This window comes from Thamnophis elegans, chromosome 9 (genome assembly GCF_009769535.1).
Source record: "Thamnophis elegans isolate rThaEle1 chromosome 9, rThaEle1.pri, whole genome shotgun sequence".
Taxonomy (NCBI): Eukaryota; Metazoa; Chordata; class Lepidosauria; order Squamata; family Colubridae; genus Thamnophis; species Thamnophis elegans.
Window position 1 is genome coordinate 43068577 of NC_045549.1, and position 11694 is coordinate 43080270.

Consider the following 11694-nt stretch of genomic DNA (forward strand, 5'->3'; position numbering starts at 1 on the left):
GAACCAAGTTAATCTCCACCGCTGTAAAATCAGTACATATACCTAATAAAAACAACTGAGGGGTGAATTTTATCCTTGTTTTGAAGATATTTTGCATGATCCACCATATTTTTATCCAAAATGCCTTAACCTTACGACATGTCCACCATATATGAAAATATGTAGCATCAAGAGAACCACATCTCCAACATTTAGGTTGTACATTCGGATACATAGAAGCGAGCTTTTTGGGATCTAAATGCCATCTATAAAACATCTTATAAAAATTTTCTCTCAAATTTTGTGCTTGTGTAAATTTCACATTTCTTACCCATATTCTTTCCCATGTGTCCAGCATTATTGGTTCCTCAATATTCTGAGCCCATTTTATCATACAGTCTTTAATCAGTTCCGTTTCGGAATCCATCTGTATTAGTACATTATATATCCTCTTTATATGCATTAAGCTTTGATCTCTTATTTGTTTAAACAGATTGTCCTCAACTTTAACAAAGCCAGTTTTTTGATCTGTTTTCCACCTAGCCTGTAATTGGCCATACTGAAACCATGTTTGAACTACCTTCTCCTCTTTAAGTACCTCTAAAGATTTTAATTGTAACACTCCCCTTTCTGCAGTAAGAAGTTGTCTGTAAGTGGTTCTATCATGTTTTTGTTCTATATTCATATTTTGAATTGCATGTCTAGGAATTGCCCACATGGGCAACTTATCGTTTAGTTTGTGTTGATATTTTTTCCAGACCCGCAATAAAGCATTTCTTAAAATATGATTTTCAAAATTCTTATCCAATTTTTTGTTAAATAACAAGTAAGCATGCCAACCATATAACAAATCATGTCCCTCGATATTCAATATTCTATCATTGGTTAAATGGATCCAATCACTAATTGCAGATAATGCCACTGCATCATAATATAATTTTAAGTTAGGTAATTTCAATCCTCCTCTTTCACGTACATCCTGCATTATTTTCATCTTTACCCTCGGCTTCTTTCCTACCCATACAAATTTGTTGATACCCTTCTGCCATTCTAGAAGGTTCGCATCTCTTTTAAGTATTGGTAACATTTGAAAAAGAAATAAAAATTTTGGTAAGATGTTCATTTTCACTGCCGCTATCCTACCCAACAAAGATAAGTGCAGTTTCTCCCACTTTTTCATCTCCGCCTGTATACTATGCCAAAGTGGTTCATAATTATGCTTATATAATTTCCCATTTGAAGTTAAAATATTAACTCCAAGATATTTGACTTTTTTAACTACCTCACATCCTAGCATCACTCTTAATTCTTCCTTTTGTTTAGTATTCATATTTATGGCTAATATTTTACTTTTTCCTACATTTATTTTAAAGCCAGAGACTTGGCCATATTGATTAATCGTATTCATTAAAACCATACTGGATTCCTGCGGTTGTTCCAATATTATGACCAAATCATCCGCGAAGGCGCGGACCCTATATTCTTGCTGTCTAATCTTGATCCCTTTTAAACCATCCAAGCCCCGTATTTTATTCAACAATACTTCCAAAGTTATAATGAACAATAGTGGGGACAAAGGACAGCCCTGTCTTGTACCTTTTTCAATTTGAAAAGAGTCTGTTAAGCTTCCATTGACTATGATTTGGGCTGTTTGCTGTTGGTATATTGCATCAATTGACCGTAAAAAACTATCTCCTATCTGCATTTTTTGCAATATCTTCAACAGGAATTGCCAATTAACTCGATCAAAGGCCTTCTCAGCATCCAAAAATATGAATGCGGCAGGGATTTGATTATTCTTTCCCAAATATTCTAAAGCATTAATGATTAATCTAACATTGCTCTTCATCTGTCTCCCCTGTATAAAACCTGTTTGGTCGGTATGTATCAATTGTTGAATGACCACCATTAACCTATTTGCTAATATTTTAGTAAAAATTTTATAATCTACATTAAGTAATGAAATAGGTCTATAATTTTTTGGCTGAGTAATATCTTGATCTTCTTTGGGTATCAACGATATAAACGCTGTCTTCCATGATGGGGGCACTTTACCTTCCGATTGAATTTTATTAAATAATTCTCTAAGAGGTTCTACCATTTCTAACTGTAAGTTTTTATAATAAACCGCTGTTAGGCCATCTGTACCTGGTGCTTTCCCTAACTTTAGTTGTTTAATTACCTGCAGGATTTCCCCAGAGGTTATTGGTTGGTTCAACTTTTGCCTGTATTCTTCTCTAACTAAGGGGATTTTCTCTTTATCTAAGTATTTATCTATGTCTAAACCCCTAATTTTGTCCCCTTTGTACAGTTCTGTATAAAATTCCCGAAATGCCTTTTGGATCTCCTCCTGTTGAAACACCTCCTTCCCTCTATAACACAATTTAGATACATTTCGAGTTTTTCTTTTTTTCCTAATGTCATAAGCCAACCACCTACCGGGTTTATTTGCGTTGCAGAAAGTATTGTGTTTTGCATATAATAAACTGGTGGCTACCTGGTCAGAGATCAACATATCAAATTGGGATTTTAATATAGAGATTGCTTCCTTAGCCTTTATATCGCCTGGATTCAGCATTAATTCCAACTCTTTCCCTTTAATTTCCTCTTCCAATTCTTTTCGTTTTTGCCCTTGTTTGTGTCTATGTATTTTGTTTATATTCATCAGTACTCCTCTCATATACGCTTTGCTTGCATCCCATACATATTCCATAGATGTACCCTTATTCATGTTGAGAGCAAAGTATTCAGATAACAATTTTTTACAATCATTAATGTACTTTTCATATCTAAATAAATTTTCATTCAACCTCCAAGACCTTCTTGCCTGCACTACCCTTCCCAGTTCCATCCAAACTGGGTTATGATCCGAAAGAACTCTTGCCGCAATCTTTGTCTTCTTCACCCTAGAAAGTAAATCATTAGTAATTAGTATAAAATCAATCCTTGATAAAGATTGATGTCTGTCAGAAAAAAAGGTGAAGTCATATTCCTCTGCATTCCTTTCGCGCCAAACATCTCGCAATTCGAAATCATCCATCATGTCAAAAAAAGATTTGGGTAACTTAGCTCGGATTTTAGTTACAGTAATCCAGTCTTGAGGTGACGAGGGCGTGGGTGACCATTCGAAGTGTCTCCCGGTCCAGATAGGGCCGCAACTGGTGCACCAGGCGAACCTGGGCAAAGGCCCCCCTGGTCACAACCGACAAATGGTGTTCTAACGTCAGCTGTGGATCCAGGAGTTTTGTGACTTTTCCTTCTAGTGACATGTCTGGTATAATTAATTCCAGTACTTGCATGTTAGTCACTACAGCTCAAATAAGTTGATTTTCTTCCTGCCTTGCTTATTTAAGATCCAATTTTCACAATCATAAGGTACACAATAGAATCAACTAAGCTACATTTGTTTGCCAGGCTGATGTCCTTGTTTTTCCATATTCGAGTCATATTCATTGTTGTTGTGTGATCCAGTGCAATCTGATGTTTTATTTCAGGCTTCACAGCTTTAAGAGATCTGTGACCTTAAGAAAATTATTTTTTCTAGGCATTCTGTCTTTTCACTGTCAATTTCTATTTTGATGTTTCCATTCCTTGCATTGACCATGAACTTGGTCTTTTTGATGTTCAGAAAGAGATCAAAATTCTAACTTTCTGTTATTTTCTTGCTCAGATGCTTCAGCCCTTCTTTGGTTTCTGAGAGAAGAGTTGTACCACAATTTTATCACATTTTAAATGAACCTTGGGCTAGAATAGGAAAGTGGCAGCATTCTTGTCAATTCCACCAGCTTTAAAAGAAAAAAACACAACCCATTAACTGCTCATGTTTTTGTTTCATAAATTTATAATAAAGAGAAAAGTACCTTTCACCATTCTACCAGTAAATAGCAGCAGTTTTCCTAAATCCACTGGTGAAACAATGGGAAACAAAATAAATAAATAAATGTATATTCACCATTCAAGGTCCTTTGAAAAGATAACAAACCACCTAGCAGCTCAGGACAAAATGACCGTGGAGTAGAGATCAGATGTAATTTACTTTGCACAGTAGCCAAATAAAAAGAAACATTTGCCTACTATGAAGGGCTGTAGCCATATCAGATACTGCTATTTGTGCTGATAGAAGTTGAAAAACACTACTTTGGATGTTGAAAAGTAAGAGATTGTTTTCCTACTAAGGTGCTTTTCATGAAGGCAGAAGAAACACGTGGGTTTCTGCCCTCAAGAAATAGTGATTATAAGTTAAACTATAACAAACTAATAGTGCAAATTCTCCTTAGATTTATCTATTGTTACAAAAGTGTAGGAATCCTAAATGATAACAGGGGCACATCTCTTAATGACTGCCCTATTTAACGACCATTCAAAGTTGCAGTAGCGCTGAACAAGTAAGTTTATAACCAATCCTCACATTTACAAGCATTGCAACATTCTATTGTCATGTTATCACTATTTGCAACCTTCGCAGAGCTTCCAAAAAGCAGAGTCAATGGAGAAACAAACAGTAAAATCATAACTCATGGTCACAGGATATCTTACTTAACAACTCGCTGTGATTTCCTTAATTACTACAGTGTGAAGTTGTAAGCCTAGTATGGTCGCATGATATTTCACTTAATGACTACATAAATTCATAGAGTGGAACTTACATAGGCTTGCATACCAAATATCGTCTTCAATTCCACAGACAAGTCATTCTAAAATTGTCCTCTGAGTAGGAATAAAAATTAAACAGTTATTCAGCTATTCTGATGTCAACACATATAACTTTTAATAATCTTTGTCAATCATTTGTAATTATTCAAGGAGCATTTCCATAAAGCTTAATAATAACTGACAACTAGTGAGAGTAGGCTTGCTGTAATCTGTATAATGATTGTTAATTTTTTTTATTGGACCTTAAGAAAAAATTAACACATGCACATGTTTACACATTCCTCATTGATAGTAAAACTGGAGGAAAAGTGAAAAGCATAATTTTCATTTTCATAATTCTTATACATCGTTTCCATTCAGTGTTCTAAATAGTTTGCGTTTTGAAGTAGGTCCTCTAACTTCACAGAGAGCTGAGGTGGTGCAGTGGTTAGAGCGCAGTACTGCAGGCTACTTCAGTTGACTGCTAGCTGCAGTTCAGCAGTTCAGATCTCACCGGCTCAAGGTTGACTCAGCCTTTCATCCTTCCAAGATGGGTAAATGAGGACCCAGATTGTTGGGGGCAAATATGCTGACTCTGTAAACCACTTAGAGAGGGCTGTAAAAGCACTATGAAGCTGTATATAAGTCTAAGTGATATTCCTACTTGCTATTTTTTTAAAAAAAAACTGACTTGTAGAATGCAAGGATTGACATGAATTGGCAGAAAAAAATGGGAAGAGTAATAGCCACAGGTGGAAAAATGTGTAGGAAATGAATATATCTTCCTAGGATTCTTTTATTGAATTTACTACTATTGACATTTTCCAGTTTAAATATGCATATGTTTCGAGAAAGACAGAGCAGAGAGAGAGAAAGAAAATGGCAAAAATAGTACTATAGCATTATACAATTGCAGATCTAATATAGATATTTATGCTGCTAAGGTAGTAAATACTATACAGGTAGTCCTCAGTGTACAACAGTTTGTTTAGTGACTGTTCAAACTTACAACAGCACTGAAAAAAATGACTTATGACACTTTTTCACACTTACGACCCTTGCAACATCCCTATGGTTACATGTGATCAAAATTTGGATGCTTGACAAATGTCTCATTATGACTGTTGCAGTGTCCCTGGGTCACATGATCCCTTTTGTGACCTTCTGACAAGCAAAGTCAATGGGAAAGTCACATTCACTTAACAACCATATTATTAACTTAACAACTGCAGTGATTCACTCAACAACTGTGATAAGGAAGATTGTAAAATGGGGCAAAATTCACTTACAAATGTCTCACCTAGCAAGACATTTTGGGCTCAATTGAGATTGTAAGTTGAGTATTACCTATACATAGTTACTATTTTGTATATTTGTCCAGATACAAATATTATAAATCATACATATTGGAGGAACTGTTATACACCTATTCTGAAATCATACCTATGACTAAGCTTATACTAAGTACATGTCCAACTCTTTCAGCTTTGACAAAATATATTTTCAACTTTGACAAAATATATGTACACCGAGAAACAGGAAGCCTTGATGGTGTCACAATCAAACAGTATTATTTTTGTATATTGATATTTTGACATATTAATAACAAACAAAATATATTCTAAATGCTTTGGACAATGACTGAAAGAATTGATATGTCCAATTGTGTAAGTAAACATATAGTCCTTACATTTCTCTGAAAGGTTTATTACCTAAATAATTTTTTGGGATATAAAATTATATGCAATTGCCAGATTTCAATGTGCTGTTCCATCTGAATGACTGAAACAATTACTAATGTACTACATGATGGAACATATTCATCATACAAGTATTATCTTGTTCAATATTTCTAAACTGCAGGCTGTAATTGTACTAAGCATAATTTCTCTTTATGTTAGTTATATTTTTCAATATATAACCATTATTCAGTGCTGTTTCAACTTTTCCTCTAAGACAGAAAGCTTATATAGAGTAGAACTATTGAAAATATACCCATATGGTGACATCGGTACAGATTTTAAAACCACAAAATTTATGATGCAGTAGAACTGTAAACAGAATTATATGTATTACCATAGTGTAGAGGCCTTAAATTCTGCTGAGCAACTATATAGAACTACAGAAATTTCAAATATGATTAAATTGTATATTTATTGCCATTAAGATGCCTACTGCACTTGAAGTGTCTTTCACTAATTCTACAGACAACCAGTCACAGCATATTCCACGTTTATTTTATTTAAGCAGTCAGCTTTTGCTGGGGCACTCATTTTAATCATCGCTATACCTTTTAAATTAGATTGCACTGAGAGACAGTTAACAAGACAGGACCAGGAGAAGGTGAGATTTGCCACCTTGATTTTCTTAACACATAAGAAGGTGTTAAATAAGCATTTGTTTTCCACAGTACTCATGAAGTTCAATATCTCACTCACTGAAATTTAGATCTGATTTCTATTTTTAAATTGTCCTTATAATGCTCAAGTGCTATTAGAATGAGATAAATTTGGAGCTTCATAACACTGACCACATTTGTTCTATACAATGGGATTAAATGTTTCTGTCAAGTAATTTTAAGGATCATAGGCTACAATCATAGAATTAAGAAAGCTTAGATCCATTAAACACAGTAAATGCTTCTAATTCTGAGCAGGAACAAAGTTTTAGTTGTTAATGTCATAATTAATTTTGTCTAGACTATTCCCTCATGTTTTGATATAATTCAGATATAGAAGAGCCTTTCATTTTCATTTGGAAATTGATGGAAGCTTGTAGGTTATCATTTCTGATAGAATGAATAGACAAACAGACGCAGAGTCTCTTCAGTTAATATCACTTTGTATAAACTTTGCTCGTTTGAGAAATCTATCATAAATTACTCTAAACAACACATCTGATGATTTAATATATTGAACTGTTTTGTGCATGAACATCTGTTTTGTGCAATGTAAACATCTGAGTATATATTCGTAATCATTCCAATACAGCTGGTATAAGGTAAAGGTTTTCCCCGTCCAATAGTTTCTGACTCTAAAAGGTGGTGTTCATCTCCATTTCTTAGCTGAGGGAGCCAGTGTTGTCCTAGCAGGAGCTTGAGCAGGAACAAGAGCTCACCTCATCAGGTGGCACTCAGGTCATCAACCCAGACTGTCAGCTTTGTAGCTGACAAGCTCAACATCTTTAAACCCTGAGCCACTGCAAACCCTCCCTCCCCTGTTATTATTGATATATAGGTGTAAATGCATTAATGTGTGTGTGTGTGTGTGTGTGTGTGTGTGTGTGTGTGTGTTTGTATGTATGTATGTGTATACACACACCTACACACGTATGCATACATCTGTGTGTGTGAGTGCATATGTGTGTGTATAAATTTGTATCATACTAAATTTGCTTTGAATATTTTCTCTCATAATTTGGAAACATCTTTAAAATTGGTTTGTCTTCAGGATTTTGCTATGGCTATGCAATAAATAATATAAACATTAATGTTAAGATTGGAATGTGGTATAATCTATTTATTTATAGTTCATATTTTTAAACTGCACATCTCTGTCAAAGAGGGACTCTGAGTGTGTACAATATAATTGATAAATAAACGTATAAAAATTAACATTAAGATTAAGCACATTGAAGAGTACTACAAAATTGTGTCTACATGCTAATATTTTCCTGCCTCTGTATTGTAAAATTTAAATGATAGCTAATTCTTGCTGTCTGTCCTTAAAACTAACACATGTTCTCATTAGCATTTGAGCTTAGCAGATCAGTCTAAGAGAAGAACCGTATTAAAGTTACATAATGTAAGCAAAATAAGGAAGAGAGCATTACCCTGCCATATCATTTTAAAAGGAATTGTGATGTTTTTGCCTTTGGGACATTAGTTTTTTTATTGAAAATTTTGAAAAAAAAACTTTTACAAATATTTACCTCCTTTCCCCTCCCCTCTCCATCCAACCCCCCCCCCCCCAACCTTTCCCCCCCCCCCCCGACTTCCCAGAACCAATACAGGGTATAAATCTTTAACAAAGATATTCTAAGATAAACATAAAAAAAAGTTAGTGTCATCTTTCATTTGAGCTTTAACTCCTCTTTGCTAGAGTAGCTCTAAACAAATTATATCATTCCTTGTTTCTTCAGTCATAAACTATCTGGAATTTCTTAGTCCCATATTTATTTTGAGTATAGTCAATCCATCTTCTCCACTCCAGTTTATATCTCTCATTTGAATGGTCCTTGAGATATGCTGATATTTTAGCCATCTCTGCTAGGTTTGTTACTTTTAATGTCCATTCTTGAATAGTAGGCAAATCTTCCTTCTTCCAGTATTGCGCCACCAACAGTCTTGCTGCAGTTATTAAATGCAAAATCAGGTTAGTCTCTATAACTGTACAATCAGTAATTATACCTAACAAGAATAACTGAGGGGTAAACTTTATCCTTTTTTAAAGAACATTTTGCATAATCCACCATATTTTTATCCAAAATGCTTTTACCTTTTTACAAGTCCACCGTATATGATAGTATGTAGCATCGAGACAATCACATCTCCAGCATTTAGGTTGTAAATTTGGATACATAGAGGCCAGCTTTTTACTATCTAAATGCCATCTATAAAACATCTTATAAAAGTTTTCTCTCAAATTTTGGGCTTGTGTAAATTTTACATTTCTTACCCAAATCTTTTCCTATGTATCCAACATTATTGGTTCTTCAAAATTTTGTGCCCACTTTATCATACAGTCTTTAACTAATTCTGTTTCTGAATCCATTTCTATTAATGCATTATATAGTCTCTTTATATGCATCGGACTTTGATCCCTAATTTGTTTTAGTAAATTATCCTCGTTTTGCGTAAAACCGATTTTTTGATCTTTTTTCCATCTGGCCTGTAACTGCCCTTACTGAAACCATGTTTGAATTGCCTTTTCCTCTTTTAGTACATTCAAGGGTTTTAATTGTAATACACCTCTTTCTAAGGTGAGAAGCTGTCTGTATGTAAATTACATCTTGTTTTTGTAGTATATTTATGTTTTCTATTGCGTGTCTAGGAATTGCCCACATGGGTATCTTATCATTTAGTTTGTATTGATATTTTTTCCAGACCCACAGTAGAGCATTCCTTAAAATATGACTTTTAAAATTCTTATCTACCTTTTTGTCATATAGCAGATAACCATGCCAACCATATACCAAATCATGCCCTTCGATATTAAGTATTCTATCATCTGTTAAATTAATCCAGTCACTAATTACCGATAAAACTACTGCTTCATAATATAGTTTTAAATTTGGTAATTTCAAACCTCCTCTCTCGCGCACATCTTGCATTATTTTTAGTTTTATTCTTGGCTTCTTCCCTGCCCATACAAATTTATTAATGCCCTTCTGCCATTCTAGCAAATTTGCATCTTTTTAAAGTATTGGTATCATCTGAAAAAGAAATAAAAATTTAGGTAGAACATTCATTTTCACTGCTGCTATTCTTCCCAACAAAGATAATTGTAATTTTTCCCAATTTTTCATCTCTGTCTGTATGCTGCGCCATAGTGGCTCATAATTATATAGTTTCCCATTTGAGGTTGAGATATAGACTCCTAGATATTTAACCTTTTTAACTATTTCACATCCTGTCATTTCTTCTAATTCTTCCCTTTGTTTAGTGTTCATATTTTTAACTAGCATCTTTGTTTTCCCTAAATTTATTTTAAATCGGGACACTTGGCTGTATTGTTTAATCATATTCATTAAAACTTTACTAGATTCCTGTGGTTGAGTTAATGTTATAACCAAATCATCCGCAAAAGCACGTATTCTATATTCTTGATGCCTAATCTTGATTCCCTGCAAATCATCTGATCCCCGTATTTTATTCAACAATAATTCTAGAGTTATGATAAACAGTAATGGGGATAGGGGACAACCCTGCCTTGTACCTTTCTCAATTTTAAATGGATCTATTAAACTTCCATTGACTATAATTTGTGCTGTTTGTTCCTGATATATTGCTTTAATTGATTATAAAAAGTGCTCTCCTATTTGCATTTTTTGTATTATTCTCAATAAAAATTGCCAATTCACTCGATCAAAGGCTTTCTCAGCATCTAGAAATATAAGCGCAGCAGAGATTTGATTATTCTTTCCCAAATATTCCAGTATATTAACAATTTGTCTTACATTACTTCTCATTTGTCTCCCTTGTATAAAACCTGTTTGATCATTATGAATCAATTGCTGAATAACCAACATTAACCTATTCGCTAGTATTTTAGTAAAAATTTTATAATCTATGTTAAGTAATGATATAGGTCTGTAATTTTTTGGTTGACTAAGATCTTGATCTTCTTTTGGTATCAGGGATATGAAGGCTGTCTTCCAAGATGGGGGTACCTTCCCTTCCATTTGGATCTTATTAAATAGTTCCTTAAGGGGTTCTACCACTTCTAGTTGTAGATTTTTGTAATAAGCCGACGTCAGACCATCTGTACCCGGTGCTTTCCCTACCTTTGGCTGTTTAATTACCTGGCGAATTTCTCCCATAGTTATTGGGACATTAGTTTTTATAGAAATTAAAGTGCACTGCATCCAGGCTTATGAGAAAGTACTTAGCTGATGGCTATTTATTTATTTTATATCCCACCTTTAATATTTTTTATAAATAACTCAATAACCCTATTAATGAACCAAGCACTATTAAATGAAAAGCTGGTATATTCCTGATTTACATTGTGAGAGATCATCATGCAATCCCATGGGAAAAAAGATGAATCTAGTTCCATAACAGCCTCATTTACTGCATAGAAATCAAAAATCACTTTGATCCATGTTGTGTTTATGAATGTATTATACTGCTTTAATTCTATTAATTTAAGTATGAGCATCTGTTCTTTCAGTGCAGTGTAAATTTATTAATACTGGAAGCTTAGTATGTAAGGAAAAAAGATATGTTAGTTAATTACAGTAGAGAATGGAAGGGGAGATTTAAATTGCATAAAATGTGCAGATTGTAGCCAAGAAATTAGTTCCTTTATATAAACTCATATTTATATAATTCAGACAGTATAGATTAAGGACATATCTAAT